Source organism: Callithrix jacchus, chromosome 18, assembly GCF_049354715.1.
Source record: "Callithrix jacchus isolate 240 chromosome 18, calJac240_pri, whole genome shotgun sequence".
NCBI lineage: Eukaryota > Metazoa > Chordata > Mammalia > Primates > Cebidae > Callithrix > Callithrix jacchus.
In genome coordinates this window covers 25,333,024-25,359,179 of record NC_133519.1, presented here as the reverse complement: position 1 = coordinate 25,359,179, position 26,156 = coordinate 25,333,024, and the positions used below count along the sequence as shown (strand labels likewise).

At 42.5% G+C, this 26,156-nt stretch overlaps 1 long non-coding RNA gene across 1 annotated transcript in view; it reads left to right on the top strand.

Annotated features, from left to right (window-relative positions):
• Positions 1-7,410: 7,410 nt before the first annotated feature.
• The window catches only part of LOC118149225 (uncharacterized), a 32,918-nt gene continuing 14,172 nt past the window's right edge, over positions 7,411-26,156 (top strand). The window contains exons 1-2 of the long non-coding RNA XR_004736584.3: positions 7,411-7,664; positions 15,485-15,671. This is a non-coding gene — a long non-coding RNA (uncharacterized LOC118149225). The remainder of the gene's footprint in view (positions 7,665-15,484; positions 15,672-26,156) is intronic.

Genomic DNA, 26,156 nt, shown 5'->3' with positions numbered 1-26,156 from the left:
GGCAACATTGGGCATTAAATCAATTTACACTTTCCTTTGCCAAAATAAAACTTGAACAGAGTTAAAAGTAAAAGCTAATTACATGGAATGTTGGTTTGTAGCTTTCATTGATAGATTTCTCTAAGGCATACAGGTAATTATAGAAAATCTGACCCAAGACAGACCCTCAAGATTATCACTGAATATTTTTCATCATCCACTATATCTAATTGATAATCAAATCTTATTGATTCTAAACTTCCTAAATACCCATTTAATCTGATTCTTCCTTCCATTCCTAGTCACTGTGTTCAGGACTTCATCATCTGTCACCCAAGCTATTGCAAGTAGCTATTCTCTTGTCCTGTTCCATCAGACTCCCCTCTCCAAGCCACTTTCCACACTGCCACCAAAATAAGTAAATCCTGTTACTTCTCTTAAAATCCATCCATGACCTTCCAACACCTGGGAGACAAAGTCCAAACCTCTTAGCAGAGGATAAAAAATTGTTTCCCTTATGGCCCTAGGATACCTTCCAAAATGAGTGGCCTTCTCCAAAATGTGTTCAGTGGAGCATCGGTTCCACAGTTATATAGGAGGAAAGCGTGTTCCATGTCCAATACGTTAGGAAAAGCCAAGTTAAAACTGTCTCTTTTCTTCAAGGACTGTCAGAGATGAGAATTCAAGAGCTGGGACTCTAAGTCCATCTCAGAGTTTAGTTCTTGGTTCTCTTCTCTTCCTGGCCTACTGTCGTACTCTGGGTGACCTCTCCCAGTCTCCCAGCTTTCAATACTGTCTGCATACTAACAACTAATCAGTTTACATCTCCAGCCCATACCTGTCTTCCACAAGACGTCTAATAAACACCTGAAACTTAACCTGACATCCCCTCAACTCCTCCTCACTCAATCTTCTCCCACCATCAGTTCATGTCAACTTCATTCTTCAAGTTACTCAGGCCAAATATCTTAATGCCATTCTTGATTTCTCCATCTCTCCTTCATCTATTTCATTCATCAGCAAATCCTATCCATTCTACATGCAAAATATATCCAGAACTTGACCACTTTACTCCACTACCCTGGGCCAAGCCACCATCTTCCCTCACCTGGACCATTAAAGGAACCTTCTAAATGGTGTCCCTGCCTCTACCCTTCTCTGATAGAGTCTACTCTCAACCCAACACCTAGGTTGAGTGCTTCACTTACTGCAGCAGGAAATATCACCCCTCTCCTCAAAAGCCTGCAATGGCTTCCTCCTTTTACTCAGATGAAATCGAGAGTTCTTACCTACAACCCCAAGTAATTGCTCTTCTAGTACTTCTCCACCTACATCTCCCATCTTCTTCACCTCCCTCCTCTCTTGGGCTGAAAATACACTGGGCCCCGCGCTGTTCCTCTAAACATGGGATATTCACAGCTCCTTCTTTCCTGATTGACCTTTAGCCAGAGATCCACCCACCTCACTCCTCCTCTGCTTTCAGTTCTATACTCACATGCAACTTTTTGGTGAGAACTTCCTTGACCTCTTACTCAAAATTCCCAAACTCCACTCGGCAGCACTTCCAATAAAAGCTTTTCCACTTTTTTTCTCTATAGCACTTAATAGCCCTCTGTAAAACATTACCCAGTTCAAGTTCTCACTGTGTTTATGGCCTGTGTCTTACACTAGAGTGTAAGCTCCGGGAGGGCAGGGAACATGACCTATGCTGTTCACTGCCTGTCTTTCCAATGCTGAAAACAATGTCTGGGCAAACAGTAGATATTTAAAATATACTTATCAGTAAATGATGAATGAATAGAAAAGAGTAAACAGCATTTAGCAAAATAAATCTAGCACAGATTCCTTTTTGTGGGACATTTCACAGGAGCAGTTATGAATACATAGTCCCACCCTTTCTGTCCTCCCTGTCTGTTAAAGAGGGCTCTGGCTTTCCCACCTGGCCTTTTCTCTCTCCCAGTTTCTGGGAAGCATTCTTCCTTGGCCAGTTATTGAGATCTATTAATGCAGATTGTGGACAATGGGCGTGTCTTACCTTACAGATATTTACAAATAAAAGATGAAAAAGACTGGACAGGGAAAATGTGGCACATATACACCATGGAATATTATGTCACCATCAAAAATGATGAGTTCATGTCCTTTGTAGGGACATGGATGAACCTGGAGACCATCATTCTCAGCAAACTGACACAAGAACAGAAAATGAAATACCGCATGTTCTCACTCATAGGCGGGTGTTGAACAATGAGAACACATGGACACAGGGAGGGGAGCATCACACACTGGGGTCTGTTGGGGGAAATAGGGAAGGGACAGTGGGGGGTGGGGAGTTGGGGAGAGATAGCATTGGGAGAAATGCCAGATATAGGTGAAGGAGAGGAAGGCAGCAAATCACACTGCCACGTGTGTACCTATGCAACTATCCTGCATGTTCTTCACGTGTACCCCAAAACCTAAAATGCAATTTAAAGAAAAAAGAAAAATACTTTACTAGACCTTTCTTAAAGCAGAGTTTTTCACCAAATCCACTTCATTTATTAAAAAGTATTCACTAAATGTTAGCTATGTTTCAGATAGTATGTTAGTCCCCTGGGGCTAAAATGACTAATAGGACACAGTATTTGACCTCCAGGGAAACAGACACAGAACCAAATAGTTGGAGAATTGCAGTGAGCAGAAGAACAGACATGTGACCTAGTGTTATGGAGATTCAGAAGATGTTTTTATAGTCTAAAAAAAAGTCAAGAAATACTTTTTTTTAAAAGTGTCCTTTGAGCTAAAAGCTTAAAGAATAAGCAGAGACTTTAGATTAAAAACTAGACCATTCCAATTAGAGGGAAAGGCAGTGCAAAGGCCTGGAAGTGCAAGAAGAAACTAATAACCGCTTGGATCAGTTGGAGGAAGGTGGGGGAGTTCTGGGAGAGGAGATAGAGATGGTAGTCAGGGCCCAAGTCAAGGAAGACCTTGCAAACCCTGCTGCAGAGCTTGCTCAATGATAGATAAAGCTTTTCTTTGTTCAGAGACTCACTGGAGAAGTGAATTCTTCGAGAGGGGTTACAATGGAGCAAAAACTCTAGGACGGGCCGGAGAGTGACATTACTGGTAACAATGTCTCTCTAGCACCCACTGTCCATGCAAGGCGGCCCACCCTATGGGCCTGAATATGCATATTCAGGCTCAAACAGTACTACTACGTGTGGCACATCAGTCTGTCATGTTTATTAATGAGAGCAGCCTTGCTGAATGCTCTGTCAGTATATATTACTCCTGATCACTCTGTTCCCCTACTGCAGCTAAAGTCACCTACCATGGTTCTAGGATTGCTCAGAACGTGAGCAGGAGAAGATGATGCCAGTGAGGATCTGGCTGCCTCCCTTCCTGTACAGCCCTTCCAGACCCCTCAGTTCTAGTTATAACACCTTCTCCAAATCATGCATACCCCACATATGAAATACCTACCATAGGCCAGAGCCTGAGCCAATGGCTGGTCCAGTAACATTCCTAATTCTCCTTGGCCATGCATCTACCCACATAGCACTTAAAATTCCTTGGAATTGCAGAACTCCATGAAGTCAGATTCCTTTCTATTTATTTGTGTATAAGTCTGTCTCCTGCATCAGGTCATGAGGTTCTTGAAATCACGAACCGTATTTTAGACATCTCTGCATCTACTGAGTTCCTTGCACAAGGTCTGGCACATCATAAGTGTTCAACAAATATTTGCTGAGTTGAAAATAATTGTGCAAGAGAGGTCAACCAGCGGAGCCATTGAGAAATTACTTTATTTCAACCCTTCAATGTTATATGTGAGCCTCCTACCTGAGCTGGACTGTGATTCCAAAATGGAGCACTGAATCCAAAGGAAATTAGGATTCCCAGACTTCCAATAGAGGGCAGTACCATTATAATATCAAGACATAATCTGATGTCTAATCACTGTTCTGTGATGGTAGAAAATGTGCCCCAGCTCAATAGACAGAAGGAAAACTGCAAAGAAAGCATTTATGGCTATAAACAGTTTTTCTTTATTCCTCATCTGGGTCCTGAGTCTTGTGATTTGGCTCCAATTTTTCATATGTGGCTGTTTGTTTCAGATAATAAAACTGTTCCTTTAAAATAACGGTGACTATATTGAATCTAAAAATAAATATCAAAAGATCAAAGTCCCTGAATGGGAGCAATTATTGCAAAAAGACCAGCCAAGCTCAAAACAGCTGTTAAGGGATCCTGGCCCAAGCAAGAGCAGCCTGGCCTCCTTGGCTGATCTGGAATCACATGGGCAGCCTGACAAACCAAAATTGAGAAACTTCTAAAACATGGAAAACACATACCCAGCAATAGTAATGGCCCTATGAAAACTGCTCATATTTGATTATTATTGGTCAGTGACTACTTCACAAAATGGATAGAAAATGAGCATTCAATGAGTGAGGGGGAAAAAAAAACAGAAGGAAGAGCTCCTTGTGAATTTCCAAGTAACACTAGGGATCAGTTTTGCTGTTAGATCTAATAAGTCCCAGTAAGGAAGCAAATGAGAAGTAAGCCAAGATGATATGGCTTTATTTCAATGCTCTCCTAATGCATTCAGAGAAAAAAACGTGTCAAAATCATTGAGCGAATTCCAAGTACAATACTTACCAGGAATTGCAGGCAGCTATTTCAGAAGTGCCTTCCTCCTCAAGATCCAGGCCTGGACAATTCAGAAACACAATGTTTATTTATTTTTCAAGAAGCTTTCTGTGTAAAGACAATTCTCAGGAAATGCAGTATTGATATGCATAGATTTTTCTTTCACTGAATATTTCAATATTTGTGTTGTTTAAGGGATACATTCCAACAGTAATTATTTGATCAAAAAATGTTAAGTATGTAATAAATTTTCTCATTTATTCAATAAGCATTTATTGAGCATGTACTACGTACCAGACACTGTACTGACACAGAAATGTCAGTTTCTGTACTTAAAAAGCACAAACTGGTGCAAGAGTTATAGGGAAATGGACAGCTGAGCAAGGTAACTTCTGTGATGCTGTAACACAGAGGACTGGCACTGAATCCAGCCTGGAAGGCAAGGGCTAGGATCAGAAAGAATTTCTGGAGATAATTGCAGATAAGTAGTAAAGGAAGAGGCATCCCTTAGCCAGGTGGATTTGCTAGAACCTGTGGAAAACACAACGTAACTACTGTCATCTACTTACCAACAACAAAAATAGAAACTAACATTGATCAAGCACTTCCTCTATGCCAGGCATTGAGCTAAGTACTTTGAACATTAGATCTTGTTGAGGAGACATTGTCAACAATATGAAACCATTGGATTCCAACCATGGTTGTGGCAGAAAAAATAATCCCACCCCCAGCCAAAGATGCTCATGTTCTTATCCCCTGGAACTTGTGAATGTGTTACCTTGGCACAATATGGTTATATGGCTTTGCAGATGAAATTAAGGTTAGAAAACTTGAAATAGGGCCCTGGATTATCCACAGACACACAATGTGATCATGGGCCCCTTAGAGGGGCAGAGGAGACAGAAGAGTCAGCTGCAGCCTAAGAGGGAAACAAAGAAAACATTCTAAGAATGAGAAGGACAAGAGCCACCACTGCTGGCTTTGAAGAAGGCGGGAGAGACCACAAGCCAAGCATGCATGTGGCCTTTATAAACAGAAAACAATCCCCAGCCACCAGCTGGGAGACCTCAATTCCACAACCACATGGAGCTCAACTCTACCAATGCCTTCAGTAAGTCTGAAAGTAGATAATCTCCTGAGCCTGCCAACACCTCGGTTCAACTTTGTGAGACCTGGCCAGAGAAACCAGCCAAGTCCACTGGACATTTGGATATGTGATAATAAATTTGTATTGTTTTAAGTGGCCAAGTGTATGGTAGTTTATGGCAATAACAGAAAAATAATACAATGGCACTCTCTGATTAAGTGGCAAAAATATTACCACTGCACCTACTATGCACGAAGAACTTTCCAAATATTATTGCCTTCGACTGGCATTATTCTCCCCATTTCACAGATGACAAAACAAATCACAAAAAAGTCAAAGAGTTTTTAGATAACTAAAGTCACAGCAAGTAACGTAGATTTGTGATTTGAGCCCAGGTCTATCGGATGCCAGCACTCCTGTTCTTGCTATGTTGCTACCAGGCAATTATGCTTTACATGTGTAGACTCTGGATCCAACGCGCTTCTCTGTGCATGAACTTAATTGAACCCTGCAACGGTATGTGAGGCAAACAGGGCAGAAATCATTTACCCCCTCTTATAAATGGGACACCCAAGCTCAACGTAAATTATGAGCTGCCTGTGGGCCAGGGTAAGCACACAGGTCTTCCAACTCCCAACTCCACCTGCTTTACCACCTTAGCAGTTCCAAGAGTGTCCATGAAGTACCCACCCCACATGTGAGCTCCATACAGTCAAGTTTGCTTTGAACATGTGGCCTGTTTACACAAAGCAATGGGAGTGGGCCACTGTTACAGAAAAAAAAAAAGATGATGGATCCCTGGGTGGGAAGTCAATACTTTAAGTGAAAACAAAACCTACAGCTATGCTGTGAGAGCTGTATGAGGGTTATTTGCTCCACTTAGGATGATAATTATCAGTGCATTCAGTAATATGGTGCAGAGAGCCACGTCTTTAGTGGCCTCCATGCCTGTATTAGAGACCAGCTGTGATGCTGTAAGTGCCCCATTTTTATTCAGTTATTTAATATCCAAGTTCCTAGAGGCATTTTGCACCTAGGGCTTATTTTTTAAATGAAACCTAATTTTGAGAAGACCCCAAAGACATCTGCTTTATATGTAATACAGTCCATTTACCAGAATTCTTTCTGGAATGCCTCTCTGGGCCATTGCTAGGCAACGGCGATGAAGCATTAAAGAAGACAACACAGGTCCTGCCTTCATGGGGCTTACCCTCTGGTGATAAGAAAGTGAATATAATTGTATTTGAAGGATACTGAGAAGGCAAGAAACAGCATCTGAGATAGACTGGGAAGTGTCTATTTTAACGGTGCATGGGGACAGAGGCTCTAACCATGGGGATTAGGAAGTTTGGCACAATGAGGCTTCTGCTTTGCCCAACTCAGATAGCTTCCACACCTAATCATGCACATATGCTGGGCCTGTCAGTGTCAGGGTCTTAAACTATCAACAGATCTTCAATAGGCAGAGCCGGTGTTTCAGGGAGGTAGGGGAAGACAGAATAAATAAATCAGTTCCTACAAAATACACCTGATCTGCCCTCTACCCCTTACTGCATGCATTGGTACTGTTCACTTAACCTCTCTGTGCCTCAGCTTCTTCATAGGATTGTGTTGACATATATAAATTACTAAACGGTGTTTAGCATATAATAATAAGTGATGAATAGATATAAATCTTTCCTGAAACATTGTTATGGCTTAATATTAGCTTTCTTGAGGATATGTCTGCCCTGAAAAAAAAAAGTGTATATTCCCTCTACTAGGTCTACACTGTACTTGCACATCTCCATTATTACTCCCCCATTAAATGATGTTCATGTCTTTTGCCCACTCCGCTAAGGAGGAAGACATGGCTGACAGTGAGAATCATCCAAACTGAGACTGGCTATCTATCTGTAATCAAGATCCAGACAAATGTATGCCACTACGGTGAAGAGGAAGTCCTTGGAGCCCCAGTTGGCAGGAGGTACAGGCACCCATATCTGTGACTTCTGTGTCTGGCAGCAGACACTCTCATCGTACTGGACTACGGTCAGGCTCACTCCCTGGTGAGGGAAGCTGGCGAGAATAAGTAGCTGTCCCCATAGGCGAGTGGATCTGAGAATCCAATGGGGAATGCAAAGAGGATCTCAGAATAGCAAAATGGAAGGCCAAGGGGATGTGGCCCAGGACCTCAGGCACAGGCTCTCTGAATGTCACTGACACCTGGGAAATGTTGTGAGAGTTCAGGGGTCAGCATAACATGAGGTGCCCCATCCTAAGCCCATCCAATTGGAAAAGGAGAAATTTGAGGCCTCCCCCCAAAAAGGAATGGAGATGAGGGCTAGGCTGGCAGAGGACCAAGGGCCATCCAGTAGAGAGGGGTCTGGGGCCCACAGAAGCAGAAGGATGAGAAAGGAGGCCTCAGCACAGGGTGGGTGGAGTAGGAAGGGTTAAGGTAATCATTCTATAGAGGAAAAGAAGAAGGGAGAAAAAAGGATTTTCGTAATTGAACTATTCTAATTGACTGCTGACTCCACACTGTTCGGATCCACCAGGTAATTGCCCGAGTCTCCATTTCATTTCGTCTGTATCGCTGTAGCTGTAGCAGTTAGTTGGGGATGGGGAGGGAGGGTTTAGGAACTGATTAGGGGAAATTGCTCCTTGCAGGCCTTAAGTTATTCTTGTTAAAAATGATGCCAGGAAAATCATCATTAAAATGGGAACATGGTGAATAACAAGAGCCCCTTTCCTTGTATGTGAAATAAATTTTAACAGTTACCTTAGCTAAAGAACCCAACACATTCGACCTTCCAATAAGGGTTAGCAGAGTTTTCTATCAGAGAGAAATAGAAACTATAAATCAAATGTTTCATCTCTGAAGTCCAAGCCAGCTCCCGGGAGTAAAATTCCACTCTCCGACAGTCTTGCATTTTTTTCACTGGCTGGCTATCAGACTTCCTTGACTCTGGAACTATATGAATACTGTTTCTTCATCCTAAATCTGTGAAACAACCTTCAAGGGCTATAGTCTTGACTACTCATGACATACTATCCTAGATAAAGAAGCTGGTCAATAATAAACACCCCTGTGTGTGACATTGTATCAAGTGCATGTGGTTGAAATGGAGTTGGAAGGAAAGAGGGAGGGAATGGGGTGGGGTGGGGGAGAGTTGAGGAAGGCAGGTGGCAGGAAGCGTGCATGGTTAAATGTTCAAATTCATTTTAGAGAAGGGTTGATGTTGATAATCAGATTCTCCTGATTCAAGTACAATGAAAATTCATCTCTCCTGAGCCTGAATTTTCCCTGGTCTCCCCAAATTAACTATGGGGCTCAACAACACCTTCGCTAAGAGAGCTTCGGTCTTGAAGGAGACAGGCTTCTTACAGAAACTTCAGGTCTATTTTTCTGGGATGCTGTTAGCTAACTAAAAATGTGCTCAGAGCTATTTGGCTGACTGATACCCTCTTCTTGTTGAGAATGTAGAATTCTCCCTCAGCAGTTTGGGTCAAGGCAGAATAAAATATGCTCCGGTGGTCACAGTCACACTCCACAAACTCCCCAGAGATTCTTTCATTATCTTAATGGTCCTGTTGTAGACCTGCAGTGAGATCTCCAGGTGCAGTGTCGCCAGTGCCGTTGTGGGGAGCCGGGTCTCCGGATCTCTGGAGAGCACTGAGGCCTTTGCAGCAGGTAATTGAGTCCCGCTGATCAAGCCCAGCACCTTCCACGAGATAAGGGGTCCCAGGCTCCCTTGGTGCCCTCCCCTTCTCTCACACCCTTCCCTGGGTACCTAGTTTCAGGCTATGGGAAACTTCAAAATCACAGCAATTAAGCAGTTGAAAGTGCAGCATCTATTCCAGTTATTAAAGCTTACCTCCTTCCTAGGCAGCTACCCTTCCAGCTGCCATCCCTGGCCCTGTGCTGGGCTATCTTCAGTCCAAGCTCACAGAGGTCTCTTGGAAAATGACCTTGGAAATATGAAAATGTGACTGACACATTTCCACACTCATTCAGGCCAGACCTGTGGTTAATCTCTGGCGAAGTACACATCAAGTCTTCTGGCAGACGATGCCAGCCTCCCCATCTACAAATGCCTTGCCCCAGTGATTCTCGCCCCTAGATTCAATTAGAATTACCTGGTGGTTGGGGGGGGGTCGGTTTCAAAGGGAAAAACCAACGCCCAGGCCCCGCCCCAGAGATTCTGGTTTGATTGGTCTGGAGTGAGGTCCAGCCTGGCAGCCTCGTGTTTCTAAACCTCCCCAGGTGATTCTTATGTACCGGCAAGGTAGACTATCAGGTCCTAATCCAAATTCTCTGGGTTGTGTTCCACAAGGATAGATGCCTGCTCCAAGTTAATACTTCACAATGTCGGTCTCACTTATTACTTGTTTTTCTGATTAAATTCTCAGAGGGGACGCCTGAGTTCAGAATCTGAAGGTCATTAGAGGTCCCCTCAATGTAGCAACTAGAATAAACATAGTCTATGTATTCAGATCGAGCAAATATTTGTTGAATGCCTATTATTATGGACCAGACACCGTGCTGGGAACTAAGACATGAGCGTGTCCATCAAACAGTTCCTCCATGTATTTTGTGCTCCTTTCTGCCACTTCAGATTTGGAAACTTGGTTTTCTGTTTCAAATTCAATCTCTCTCTTTTTCTCTCTCTCTCCCCGCTCCCATCTCCCTCTCAGCTTTTATATATGATGCATGTACCCAAATAAATTTACTTATAAATCGTACAGTTCATGTGCAGCAGTAGCTAATCTCCGACACATTCCTAAGGTTTAGGGTAATTAGAACACGAGAAAGCGCCCGTCCTGGGTAAGAACACGCCTCATGCTCTCCTCTTTCATGACTTTTTATCTCCTGGTCAAGTTTCTATTATATTTGCCTTGAGACTTAACTACCATTAAAAATTCAAGAAGCCCAAATAAAAGACTTTTTCTACTCTCTCTGCTCTGTCCTTTCAAGTGTTTCATTTTGACCCAGCTGTCAGGAAAAACACAATCCTGAAACTCCCCAGCCAGATTTCATAATTCTTGTGTACACCTGAACCCTTGAGGGAAAGGAAAGAAAATCCTGCTATGACAAACCAGAACCTGAAAGCCCAAAGATCTAGGACCACAGGAGTGGCCCCAATTCATCATTAATCACTCCGCCTCTGTGCTACTCTGCTCCCACCTTCCTTCCCCGTGGCTCCCTATTTCAATGATGTCTCCATCTGTCTTCCTGCTTGACTGAGGCTGATTACAGCCTGTGACTCATTCATTCCTGTACTCCCATGCTCCAACAGAGACTGTATATAAGAGCTCACGTGTTGAGCACTTACTAGTATGTCAGGCACTGTTCTAGATGCTTTCCACATGTTATCTCTGAATTTCACTCAACTCTGTGAGTTTAAAACCTTTATGATCCCGTTAGACAGATGACAAAACTGGAGTACAGAGTTTAAGCAACGTGCCCTCATTTACACAAGACTGAGGAGGCAGAATCCTGATTCAAAGCCAGGCCATCTAGCCAGAGATCCTATTCTCTTAGCCACTAATCTATGATGCTGAGACTTAGACAAATAAACACAGCTGTTTCCAAGGTTTTTATTGGTTAGAAGACAGCATAGCACTTACTAGCGATGTGACCTTAAAAAAATTACTAAACCGGCCCAGCGCGGTGGCTCACGCCTGTAATCCCAGCACTTTGGGAGGCCAAGGCAGGTGGATCACGAGGTCAACAGATAGAGACCATCCTGGTCAACATGGTGAAACCCCGTCTCTACTAAAAATGCAAAAAATTAGCTGGGCGTGGTGGCACGTGCCTGTAATCCCAGCTATTCAGGAGGCTGAGGCAGGAAAATTGCCTGAACCCAGAAGGCGGAGGTTGCGGTGAGCCGAGATGGCGCCATTGCACTCCAGCCTGGGTAACAAGAGCAAAACTCCGTCTAAAAAAAAAAAAATTACTTAACTGCTCTAAACTTCCTCTAGATCTAAAACTCTACTAGAAAATAAAAGTAAGAGCAGTGAGGATTACATTAGATGATGCCTACAATGTGCATGGCACAATGCTGGGCATTTACTAAATACTTTACAAAAGTTAGATGCTGCTGTTGCTGCTGCTGCTATTTGGTACGTGGGTACATTAGGAGCATCTCAAGTTACTCCCCAGTCTAAGTGGCCACTGCCTCCCTGTATAAGAGCAGTGGGTAGCAGCCACTAACTTTTTTAATAATTTTATTTAGATATAATTCACATATCATACCATTCACCCGTTAAAAATGTACAATGAATGTTTTTCAGTATATTTAGAGTTGTACAATCAATTTTAGAACCAATTTAGAGTTTAGAAACCAGTTTGGAGCCAAACTTAGAATCAATTCTGGGAGATTTTTTTTTAATCACTCGGAAAAGAAACCCCACAGCCATTACTCCTCATTTGCCCCAAGCTGTCCTCCCTTCCACGCCCCTGACAACCACTAATCTATTTTCTGTATGTTCTGAACATTTCATATAAGGGGAGCCATATGATATGTGGCCTTTGTGAGTGACTTGTTTTGCTTAGCATGATGGTCTCTAAGTTCATCCAAGCCTAGTATGTGCCAATACTTCATTTCTTTTTATTGCTGAATAATATTCCGTGGTATGGATAGGCCTTATTTTATTTGGCCTTTTATTAGTTGATGGATATTTGAGTTGTTTCTCCTTTTGGGCTATTAATAATTCTGCATGCCTGTAATCTCAGTGCCTTGGGAGGCCAAGGCAGGAGGATCACATGAGGCCAGTAGTTAGATACCAGCCTAGGCAACATAGCAACACCCCATCTCCACAAAAAAGCACAAAAATCAGCTGAGCATGGTGGTACATGTCTGTAGTCCTAGGGACTCAGGAAGCTGAGGTCAGAAGATCCTGTGAGCCCAAGATCTTGAGGCTATAGTGAGATATGATTGCATCACTAAATTCCAGCCTGGGCAACAGAATGAGACACTGTCTTAAATAATGCTGCTATGAACATCTGCATACAAATCTTTGTGTGCACCTATGTTTTTAAATCTCTTGAGTATATACATGGGAGTAGAATTGCTAGATCATCTTGTAACTCTATGTCTCACCTTTTGAGGAGTTTTCAAATGGTTTTCCAAAGCAAAGAGCTATTAATCTTGCACTTTCTTCTAGGTGATCTGGAACCAAAGTCACTTAACTTCACTGAGCCTCAGTTTCCCCATCTGCAAAATGAGGATATTATGTACCAAAGGAGATATTTTCAGTACAGTGCCATCAACTGCCTGACACCAGCAGCTGCTTACACAAGTAGCATGAACTCTGCTGCCCCTGGCAGGTGGTGCTCCGCCCTTTCCTTCCTATCCAGTTTGGATCAGAAATGAAAGGACAGTCCCACGGAAGGCTTGAGCACAGCCTGAGGCAGATGATAAAGTGCATCACTATGCAAAATCACACTACTTTTCTGGGTCCTGCCACCAGTCTCTAAAACCAAAATAAAATAAACTACTCTCAACTCAAGTGTATGTATACTCTCTTTCCTTCTACAAACTGGGCTTTTGCCCAGAAATCACAACAAGGAAAGGAAGAATCAATAATCCACGTTTTGTATGCTAATGTAATTTGGTAGAAAATGCACTACATCTATCAGAACTCCATTCTCCGATTGCCAGAGTTTCTTACCAGCCACATCTCCAGAAGGGCCTGCAAAAACAAGAGTCAGCAAAACCATCATCCCTGTGAGCCCAAGCAAAGTGTAAAAGTGTTAGCCCTTCGTGCCACCCCTGATGAAGGCCCCAGTTAGCATTTCTGTTTCTGGCAGAAACCACTGACGGTCAGTCAGTCCCAAATAACGATACTAAAGCTCTGCAAAAGGAAAGGGCTCCATTCTTAGGGGAGTTATTATTATTCAGGGTAAAAAATGTATATATTCCTTGGGCAGATTCATTTCACTGTAAAAGTTGTTTTCAGAGTTACTTTGCTAAATCTAGTGGGGGGTGGGGAAGACAGAACCAGAAAAAGTTGTGCTTGCCATATTTCACATTGCAAGGAATATTTTTGGTTTAGGGGCAATAGGTAGGATGCTTGGAGAGACCTGTCCTAGCACATGGGAAAATATAAGAATGTCTAGCTTTAGTGCAAAGGCAGTAATACAACAGACTTGAGGATTCAAGACAAGCAAAGCTGCCGCACCACCCTGGCTCAGTGTGGGTGTGCAAGTCACACGTGAGCATGAAGCCATCGTCCCAGGCCTTCTTCCATAGACTCCAGATTCTGCCTCCCTCTGCAGTAATGCTAATTGTGGATAAAAAAAACCTGATCTTTTCTTTTCCTAAAGAATTAATCCAACCTATTAAAGAACCACAAGAAAAAAAAAGAAGAAAAACTTTCAACTTGAGATTGCAATGAAAATTTCAGAGAAAAAAATACACGCAGAATTTTGCTTACTATTAGCCATGGGAAAGTTAAGAGAAAACATGATAGTTAAATGACTAAAGACCACTTGGGATGTTCTTTATTTTAAAAAAAAAGTCACATAAACTGAGACTCATATCCTATTCCATTGTCTAAGTACCTGCTCATCACTGAATAAAAATACAGATAAAGACAGATAAAGACACTGGCAGTTCCCAAATGTAATAGTACTTGTTCTGAGGTTGAATTCCACATGAAGCACATGTGGCATAGAGCTCTTCAGCTACTAAAATACTAAAATGACCTCATTATAGGAATCAGCACCTGGGCTGCGGGGACGGGGCTGGATCCCAGCAAACACTACCAGCAGGGTCAGGAGAGGAGATCTAATCCTAGAACCAGAGAATATGTTCAGTGGCATTGAATGAAACCAGGTGGTGTGGTTTAGCTGTGTCCCCAGCCAAATCTTACCTTGAATTGTAGCTCCCATAATTCCCTAATGTTGTGGGAGGGACCCAGTGGGAGATAGTTGAATCGTGGGGGCAGTTCCCCCATACTGTTTTTGTGGTCATCGTGAATAAGGCTCATGAGATCTGATGGTTTTATAAGAGGAAACCCCTTTGGCTTGGCTCTGATTCTCTTCTGTTGTCTGCCGCCATGTAAGATGTGCCTTTCACTTCCTGCAATGATTGTGAGCCACATGGAACTGTGAGTCCATTAAACCTCTTTATAAATTGCCAGTATCAGGTATGTCTTTATCAGCAGTGTGAAAACGGACCAATACACCAGGGTATAGGGAGGGATGAATTTTTTGCTGGAATATTCCAGCTCTAAATCAGAAGAAAAAACACTGAAGTCATTTTCTATGTCTGACTGCTTTCTATAGCCTCTGAGGCTTTGTATCCTCTGCCATGCCTTGGCCTTCTCCAGGCTAGCCTACTAATCCTTTAGTCTCTGCAAAGGCTGCTTCCTTAGCCTGTGTTCCCCAATTCCTAAGGCTGTATTATGTGACCCTATGTGCTTGGGCCACTCCCTGTGATCACCACTTAATGGAAATTGACTGTTTCCTCCTTCATCTCCCCTGCTAGACCATAAGTTCCTAGAAGGAAAGGGAAAGGATTCTCCTGTTCACAAGGTTATCCTCAGCACCAGCACAATGTGTGGCACATATGGGAACCCAGTAACTGTGCTAACTTGATTTAAGTCTCTAGCCAGATAGGGAAAAAATGGAGCATCTGGATCCAAGAGCAGAAACCCTGAAATAGCACACCAGTCAAGGTAAATCAGGTCAAGTACTGGGGGAGAAAGGGGGCCTAGAGGGACAGCCCTGGAGAAAAACATCTCAAGTGCAAGATTTTGCCCCTCCCCAGTCAATGACCATTGGCTCTTTCTTCTCAGAATCTGTGACTTCTTATTCCATCTTCGAGCAAAGAAGTCTTTCGTCTGCTACATTTGAAAAGTCAAAAGCCTTTTATAATGATGAAGTATTAAATGAGAAGCATAGATCCTGAATATAGAGTAATAGAAAAACAGAAGTAGACACACCTGAGTTCAAACCCTGACTTTGCTACCAACTAGGCAAGAGGTAAGTCACTAATCTCTCTGCACCTCAGTTTTCTTATCTGCAAAACAGTGATAGTAATAGCTGCCATGTTCAGAGTTCTTATGTGATTATACAGCAATGTAAGTCATATATTTTGCACTCTGTGCAGTGATATTTCTTAGTGATAGATGCGTGTTTCAGCAACATTTACAGTTATGATTCTCAAATAGTTAACTAAATGTATTCCTGTTGTGAGGACAGGGGGAGAAAAGGGCATTTTTTTTTTTTTTTTTTTTTTTTTTTGAGACGAAGTCTCACTCTGTCTCCCAGGCTGGAGTACAGTGGCATGATCTCAGTTCACTGCAACCTCCGCCTCCTGGGTTCAAGCGATTCTCCTGCCTCAGCCTCCCAAGTAGCTGGGATTACAGGCACATGCCACCATGTCTAGCTAATTTTTATATTTTTAGTAGAGACGGGGCTTTGCCATGTTTGCCAGGCTGGTCTTGAACTCCTGACCTCAAGTGTTCTTCCCACCTTGGCCTCCCAAAGTGCTGGGATTACAGGCGTGAGCCATCACACCTGGCCAAAACAGGCATTTCTTTAGCTGCTATACTCCTTCTGGTAGAAAGTAAATAAACTAAAATAATAATAATTATACAGTCATCATATGGTAAATGAGGTGTTTCCTACTAAGAATGCATCTAGGGTTATTACAAAAAGAACGAAAGAGGCAGTAGGAAGTTCAAGAGTTTAATTGTGTTGTCCCAGAGGTCACCCAGAGCAGAAAACCTGGACCAATGAAGACCAACAAGCTTTTTTGTAGCAGTAGAAAAAAAGCAAAGATGGGCTTCCATTTTCTTCCTGTGCCTCAATGACTCCCCTTTCCAGAGCTGCCTGTTGCAAAATTATTTTACTCTCTGACAGGGAAACAAATACATGTGAAAAGAAAAAATCACTTATTAACCGTCCACCTCCAACTTCCAACTGTCAGCCACTCAAAGGACTAGATCCTGGCAACCAGAGGGTCCTCTGATTAATAGCTAAAGTGAAGGGTGTTCAGTTATAGGTTTGGGGGAAATATATTACTCTGCATATGAAAGGAAAACTATTGAGAGGTGCCTTGAGGAAAGATCTCAGCCTGAATTTCTCGTCATAAATACATACTGAGCATCTACTTCATATTAGGCATTGACTGGATGGGATTCACATAGGATCCTTCAATGGAAGTCACAAACTAGACATCATGGCTGGTTTTTGTTCTTCAAATGGGGAAGCAGCCTTGGTGAAATGATTTCCTGAAGGTGAAACGATCATCTGTGGAGGCAATAGTGGAAATCGGTTTATATGAAGTTTATGCTTTTTCGGGTGACAAAGTTTGCATACAAGAGCTGAGCAGAAACGGGAAAAGACATTGATTTGTTTCGAGGAAGAATGGAGAGGGAATGGGAGAAGGTCATGGAGTATTCCTGAGAGGGCGAGGCATTTGAGAGCTGTCTAAGGGCCCAGCCAAGGGAGAGGAGAGGCTTCTGCGGAGATAAAAGGTTGGAAAGGACATCTGCGCCTACAACAGAATTTTACCAAGTGCAATCTGGGTGAGATAGAAGCGACTGGAATCAGAGGACCTATGCTTTAGTCCCAACTCTGGTACATGCTGGCTGTTTAGCCTTAGTCGGAGGCGTCACCAGATCTCCCTGAGTTTTGCCATTTTCTCACTGTGAAATGGGCAACACAGACTTCACAGCAAGAATGAATTAATATCCTTGAAAGTGGCTGGAAGACTGCACAGGGACCTCTGGAGCGCAGCCTGTAGCAAAACTTCCCAATTGTTTCTCAACCCCCATCTCCACTTTGTCTGAGGCCCCACCACCTTTAGAAGACATGACTGATATGGGATTTGGTGGTTAGGTCCCATTATTACATCTTCCTATTTAGGATCCTTTCAAAACTAGACTTGACCATATCTATTTCCTTTCCTAGATAACAGAGACACCAGGTAAAGAGGAGATCAAGCACTCACACTGCAGACCTAATTGTCAAGTAACCCCTTTCCTAGCCCTGCTTTTGTGAAGTCATTGTCCCCTTTTGATTGAGCTTCCTTACTCTTAACTGAGAGAGTTGGAACTGAGGATATCTACAGTCTCTTGAAGACCGCTCCTGAGGCTGTCCCAACAGCCCATTGTTCCAGTACTTTCTATTGCCCAATTAGCAGCATTTATCCAACTTTTTTTGTCAGGTGTGTGCTTCTATTCCAGGCATTCTGAGCCAATTCTGCAAATCAAACTTCTTGGAAGACTCAAATGTTTTAACAATCTTCAAACATACATCAAGCAGACCATATTCCTTTATCTACCAACTTTGTACTTTTACTGAAAAAAAGAAAGAGGTACTGAGTCCATCTGGCATGATTTGCTTTGAATAAAAGCCCATCTGCTTATTATTTCTAATTTCATTGTCCTCTAGAATGTTTACAGAGCTTCTTTCAATATTTATTGTGCTGTGTTTCTAATTACTGATCCAGACCATCCATACAGACTTGGCGGTGGGGTGTGGGGCACTGGGCTAGGATGTAGGTGTCTTTCTCTTTTTCATCTTCACAATTCTTTACTCTGGAGGCACAATGTGGCCCTCGGCCGTCATTACAGAGCCCTGGTGTGATGCTGCAGTGGCGGATTCTGACAATCAACCTCTTTATCGTGAGTCTCCCTGGGGACTTGCAAAGCTGCCTCTGATGAATTTTTGCCACCTTGACACCATTATTGTCATAGGAAGGATGGAAATAATTACCTGACTTATTATCTTGAGGCTGGCTTCATCCGGGGGCCCCACGATCACTGGAAACAGAAGGCTCATCTCTGTCTTTGGGAGTCTTGAAGAGATGAGTAAAAGATTCACATTTCCCACATGATGGTGTCTTTGAAAAGCAAGGGATGGGATGGTCTCTGCAGCAAAAACAATTCCGATTTAGTCCTTTTCAAAATATGCCCCCAAAACCCAAGATGCTAAAACCGTTTAAAATTAAATCATTTTCTCCCCCAAATAAGTTCCCATTTCTAATTCCCCCAGTTCTGCTGGGATACTATATTTTTCTCATCTTGTGGCACCTTTTGTCATTCTTCACAATCGAGTAAGTCTCGTTCCTCCCTTTGTAGCATCTTAATGCCTTTCCCATCTGTCCCTGGCTTCCATTCTTACTCTATTGTCTAATTTCAGCCCCATCTCACATTGCCTATTCCTGCAGTACCTCCTATCCTTCAGTCTCTCCCCCTCCCCACCCACCATGCACATGCCTGCAGAACAATCCACCTGAACTGTCTTGATTTCACCACATCCCTCCTCAACAATGCTCCATGAGTGCCCTTTGCCTGCAGGATTAGCCTGCAAACCCTCGCTGACAGGAAGAGTCTCCACAGCCCAGCCTCACAGCCCCGTAGCTGGCTCTGCATCCAGCCATTGCCCTGAAATCCTCCTTCTGGCCCTGCACGGGGCACTCTGGGCCTCGGACTCTGTTTCTGCTCACAATGACTTCCCAACCATGTGAAAAAGTTAAAAAAGGAAGAAAGAATCTGAGATGAATTCTTAGTGCAGATACCAAGGGGTTAAAAGTCCACTCTATGCTGCTTTTTTATGGAGAATGTCATAATCCACCTGATTCTAATACCCCCACCCCCAGATCCTGGAAAAGCATGCCTACTATGTAATCCATGAGTCAGGCCCCAGATCTCCCTGAGAAATTCAGAAGGAAGTTCTATTCAAAAAATAAAACAGGAAAGCAACAAACATTATATAGGAGGGTCAAAGGGTCTAGGTTAAAAAAATGGGCTTTGGAGTAAGTAGACTGGATTCAAGAGACTTTCTTATGCCGTAACTTGGGCATGCTGCTTAGCCTTTCTGATACTGCTTTCTTATCAGTAAAATAGGGCAAATATCCCCCTTGCAGGGTTGATGTAAGAATTATAGTCAACATATGCAGAGCACCAGCACAGACCCTGGCACTTAGCCTCTCAGTCTGCTGTATTACTCCACTACCACCTCCAGCCCCGGTAGGTTCGATTCCACTGCAAGGGTTCTCACAGGGTTGGTCTCCTCCCTGCTGACTGCAGGTTCACTCTACCAGCCTTCTGCAGTCCTGTTGCAACTTCTAACTTGGACTAGAGAGTGCAATGGGAGCCACTCTCTGGCCAGTGATTACAGCTCTTCCTTTGAAGGTCACAGATCTGTAGCTATTCCCCAGGGCTTCCCCAGGACCCAGAGACCCCCAGATGGGGGAACTTCACTTCTCCTCAAAGAGTAACACTTCCTTACCAATCCTAGTGACCAGGTGCAGTCTTAAGGTCCCAGAGAGTGAGCAGCACTGACTTAGGACCATGACAGTCCATGAGAGGCAGGAAAGAATGATGGTTATGGCAGGTTAACCTTAACCTGAGCTCTTGAGTCAGACAGCCTGGAATTGCTCCTCCCTTTGCCATTTCTTAGCTGGGTGATCTTGCGTACACTGCTTACCTTCTCTGTGCCTTGGTTTCCTCATCTGTAATATGAAGACAATAACAGTACCTGCCTCATGGGATTTTTGAGATCAAATGAGTAATGCACATAAAGCACTTAGAATACTGCTTGACATACAGTAGGTACTCAGTAAGTGTTCGCTGTCATAATTAATGAATCAGGTCCTCAATTATTTAGGTCTCAGGCACCTCACAATCAGAATGATTGATTGAGACACTCTCTGTTTGCCCAGGGACTGTTTCAACACCCTGCTTGTTGTCACCACCACCATATGCACATGTACACACACACACACCCCTCAGCAGTACTCACGTCAAGAGAAGAATCATTTCCAGGAGGCTTCAATAGCACCAATGCTCACCACCTCTTGAAGAAGCAAAGTCCTCAGCAGTATCCTAGACATGCTTTTCTCAGGGAATTGCCTTCAATTCTCTCTACTGAGCAAAGGGAAGATCAGAGGGTCAGTGGAATCTTTTGGTCTAATCCTCTGTTGAGAGACCATTAAAAATGTGTCTTTTGGTCTAAAATGTCTGAAATGTCCACATTAACACAAATCACCAGATATTTCTCAACCTTACAGCCTCTCTCATTCATAAAGTTTACAAATTTTAATACAACCTTTCAGGAAGCATTCACTGAACATCAATTTTATGTTAGGCACTATTTTTGGGGCTGCAGATGAAGGATGAATCAGAGACAGGTGTTGGCTTCCAGGTCACGGTCAAGAGGGATAAACAGGCAGCTGGACAGATCACTTCAATGCAGTGTGATGATGCTAAGCCAGAGAAATGCACAGGGAGCTTGTAGAGAACAGAGAAGGGGCATCCAACCCAGAAGGGTAGATCAGGAAAGGCTGCCAGGAATAGGTGACCCCAGAGATAGGTCTTAAAGGTTAGGTAGTCATTCACAAAGGAATAGCATTGAAAAGCATATAAGCATGAGAAAATAATAACGTGATTTTGGAACTATGGTCATTTGGCAGCACTAGAGGGAACAGAGTAAGGAGGAGGGATGGTAATGAGAATGGAAAGATAAGCAGGTACCAGACCTTCAAGGGACTTCATGCTTCACCAAGTCATTTGTATTTTACCATGGGGTGAAAGGAGAAACACCAAAGTGTTCTAAGCAAGGAAGTAACATGGTAAAAATTGGGTTTCAGTAGAATAAGGTTTTCTGGTAGAGGGGAGGGGTGTCCAGCAACAGAGATCATTTGGTGATAAACCTGGATTTGTAACAATCCAAGTGAGAAATGGTAAGATTAAACTAAGAACCTGAACTAAGTAGGATTAAAAGAAATGAAGACATTTCAGAACTATTGAGGAGGTTGGATCATCAGGATGTGGAGACTAGTAGGGGAAAGAAGACAGAGATGGATGAGTCTCAGGTTTCCACCATGAATAGAGTCAAGTTTCAATTTATGAATTAGAAATCCTAGGAGTATTTAGATTTATGCAATACGTTTTCTGTGTAATATGCTATTTTTCATTTTAAGATAATACTAACTAGAATTTGTAGTCATACCAACTGGATAACAAAGAAAGACCCTGAAGCCTCCAATGGACAACTTTTTTAAGCAGCAACAGATCTTGAATCCAATTAAGAATCTACTTCTGCATTCAGTCGCTTGCATTGACAGCTCATGAAAAGAAAACTAGGGAGAAAGAATGGAGAAATGGAGAGAAACAAAGACTTTTAGGTACAGAACAAAGGTATGTGGTCCAGATATGACTATGATCAGAAAACATTACAGAGGCAATTTCAAGTTAGACAACTGCACAGTGAATGTGGACTGCTCCAACTCGGGGTGCTCCTGCTCTAGTAGTACCCCCAAGTGCCACCATCAGAACAACAAAGACTATGCCTTGGAATTGACCTCATTTGAAACTATTCCTTACAATCTTCAATGATAAATAATTCAACATTACTTCATTTCCAATGTTTGTCATTGTAGATCACTAAAGATTCTTTTTTTCGTCGTCATTAACTGGAACCAGAAATCTATAGAAGAAAATGGAAGACAGGGGGATGGAAATGAGTTCTGGTATGAAGACAAACGTTAGGCCTAGGAATGCAGTCTACGTTTGAGAGCAATAGGGAGTCACTGAAGGCTTTCCAGCAGAGCCCTATAAGATGAAAGCAGACGTTCAGGAAGAATCTAATGGCCTTGTGCAAAATGAATCAACTTGGTTAAAATCTACTCAACACTGAAGTATTGCAGTCATTCTAGTTACACCTTCCACTTTCCCCTATCGTTGCATCTTCGTACTCGACTCACCTTAAACCCCTAGCAAATTGTTTGCTAAAGGCCTCTAGCTTTCCGTCTCAGTGATTTACAACCAGAGGAGGCACATGGTTTGGAAATGAGTTCGCATTTCTTACTGAGATTGTTGCTGTTTTCACAAGTGGGGGAAGAGGGAGACTGCCATTTAGTTCCACAACAGCCAATAGTCTCAACATACTGGACAGTCCTGTACAACAAAGCCTCATCCTTCCCAAAATGCCAGCGGTGCCCCTGTTAGGAAACATGGCATCTGATCTCTTTTACTGCCCATCTCTGTCTTCTATAAATTTTCTTCCTATATTTATCACCAGGCATCCCACCAGCCACCTGATTAGCAGGTTAAATGGTCACTCAACTGTCATCAAACTCATTCTCCCTTTCACAAGCAACTGGAAGAAAGCCAGCGTCCATTATTGACCTAGTTCCATAGCACTTAAGATTTCCATAGTGCTTTGCAATGGTTCCTATTAACTAATTCTCAAGTCAACACACGAATTGAGTTAGTTTTGTCATTAGTGGTTTACAGGTGGAGAGACCGAAGTATGGAAGATTTGGCAACTTGTTCATGTCTATTACTTTTAATTCATGGAGTCACACTTTGGGAAGTTATTTTCAAAGTCACAATAATTCTTTCAAATCTCTAGAAAATTCACTTAGTAGGGTGCTATGTGTGACTGAATTTCAATATAAACATTGCTTACTTTTCAAATTTAAATACATTGGTGGACTAGTTAAGAAAAGAGAATCTCCTTCTCTCTGGTTTTCATTATATTATTGAAAATCTATATACTCATATTTTCAAAAATCTTTTAAAAGAACTGAATATTTTATTGCCATCTGTATGGGCTGCCTTTTGGTGTCTGTTACATTTTATAGTTGTATCACTGGGCTTTTGGAGGGACTATGTCTTTCTAATAGACCGAAAATATCTTGAAGCAAACTGTCTTATTCCTTTTATTCCTCCAGGCACAAAGACAGTGTTTGGCCTATGGTAATTGCTTAGTAAATACTTACTGATGAATTGGTGATCAAGTTGGTGGTCAGTTCCATGGCAGACAAAGTTGCACTTCCTGGAAATTGCAGTCTCTGCCCAGTGGTTCACTGCTTTTAAAACATTTTCACAAAATGTTACTGTACTTTGCAGTATTCAGCCTCTGTGATCCTCCTGCTGCCATCAGCTTCCTCCACCAATGCCCATCTCCAAGCCATGGATATTTCTCTCATGCCTAAGGAGTCCCTGACTCTACACCTGCCATGCCCTTCATCTATCTTTCATCCAGAAATTTACCATGTCAAATAGAGCTGATTACTTACACAATGGGAGTGTGGTACATTGACTGCAAAAATTCTCATAATTCTTCACTCCTCTCTAGAACCCCAACCTTTGCAGTATAACTGATTCTCCTCCTATCAAACTGTAGAGTTTATTTTCCCCTTCCCTTGAATCTAGTATTGTGAGTTACTTTGGCCAGTAGAATATATCAGATGTGACCATGTGCCTGTTCCAAGGGCAGGCCTCAAGGGAAGTTGTATATTGTTACTTATTCTCATGAAACTTGCCCAGGCAGAGAAACAGTAACACAAGCCCAATTAGCCAATCAGATGATGAACTTCACATGATCTAATTCTCCCTAACACCTCAGCCAACAGCAATCAACTGCCAGATATGGAAATGAGGCATACTAGACCGGGCAATCCCTAGTTGACCTGCACAAGCAGGCCCAGCCAAGATCAACCAAGTTTGCCCCAGATCAGCAGAACCACCCAGCTGCCTACAGATTCATGAGTATTGTTTTAAGGCACTGAGTTTTGGGATGGTTTGCTACACTGCATTATTTAGGTGCTAAATATCTTTTCTTTTTTAATTGTACTTTAGGTTCTGGGGTACATGTGCAGATCATGCAGGATTGTTGCAATAGGTACACACATGGCAATGTGGTTTGTTGCCTCCATCCCCCTATCACCAATATCTGGCATTTCTCCCCAAGTTATCCCTCCCCAACCTCCCCATCCCCCCACTGTGCCTCTCCTGGACCCCCCCCAAATAGAACCCAGTGTGTGATGCTCCCCTCCCTACCTCCATGTGTTCTCATTGTTCAACACCCACCTATGAGTAAGAATATTTGGTGTTTGATTTTCTGTTCTTGTGTCAGTTTGCTGAGAATGATGGTTTCCAGAATTCATCCATGTCCCTGCAAAGGACACTAACTCATCCTTTTTATAGCTGCATAGAATTCCATGGTGTATATGTGCCACATTTTCCCTGTCCAGTCTATCATTGATGGGCATTTGGGTTGGTTCCAGGTCTTTGCTATTGTAAACTGTGCTGCAATGAACATTCGTGTGCATATGTCCTTATAGTAGAATGATTTACAATTCTTTGGGTATATACCCAGTAATGGGATTGCTAGGTCAAATGGAATTTCTATTTCTAGGTCCTTGAGGAATCAACACACCGTCTTCCACAATGGTTGAACTAGTTTACACTCCCACCAACAGTGTAAAAGTGTTCCTATTTCTCCACATCCTCTCCAGCATCTGTTGTCTCCTGATTTTTTTAACAATCACCATTCTAACTGGCGCGAGATGGTATCTCAATGTAGTTTTGATTTGTATTTCTCTAATAACCAGTAATGATGAGTATTTTTTCATATGTTTGTTGGCCTCATGTATGTCTTCTTTTGAAAAGTGTCCACTCATATCCTTTGCCCACTTTTGGATGGGCTTGTTTTTTTTCTTATAAATCTGTTTTAGTTATTTGTACATTCTGCATATCAGCCCTTTGTCAGATGAGTAGATTGCAAAAATTTTTTCCCATTCTGTTGGTTGCCAGTTCACTCTAATGATTGTTTCTTTTGCTGTACAGAAGCTCTGGAGTTTAATTAGGTCCCATTCATCTATTTTGGCTTTTGTTGCCAATGCTTTTGGTGTTTTAGTCATGAAGTCCTTGCCTATGCCTATGTTCTGAATGGTTTTGCCTAGGTTTTCTTCCAGGGTTTTTATGGTGTTAGTCTTATGTCTAAGTCTTTAATCCATCTGGAGTTAATTTTGGTGTAAGGTGTCAGGAAGGGGTCCCATTTCTGCTTTCTGCACATGGTTAGCCAGTTTTCCCAATACCATTTACTAAATAGGGAATCCTTTCCCCATTCTTGTTTTTGTCCATGTCAAAGATCAGATGATTACAGATGTGTGGCTTTTCCTCCAAGGCCTCTGTTCTGTTCCATTGGTCTAGATCTCTGTTTTGGTACCAGTACCATGATGTTTGGATTACTGTAGCCTTGCAGTATAGTTTGAAGTCTGGCAGTGTGTTGCCTCCAGCTTTGTTCTTTTTGCTTAGGATCATCTTTGCTATGTGGGCTCTTTTTTGATTCCATATGAAGTTTAAGGTGATTTTTTCCAGTTCTGTGAAGAAGGTCATAGGTAGCTTGATGGGGATAGTGTTGAATCTAAAAATTACTTTGGGCACTATGGCCATTTTCACGATATTGATTTTTCCTAACCATGAGTAGGGAATGTTTCTCCATCTGTTTATGTCCTCTCTTATTTCCTTGAGCAGTGGTTTGTAGTTCTCCTTGAAGAGGTCCTTTACATCCTTTGTTAGTTGTATTCCTAGGTATTTTATTCTCTTTGTAGCAATTGTGAATGGGAGTTCACTCATGATTTGGCTCTCCATTAGTCTGTTATTGGTGTATAGAAATGCTTATGATTTCTGCACATTGATTTTGTATCCTAAGGTGCTAAAT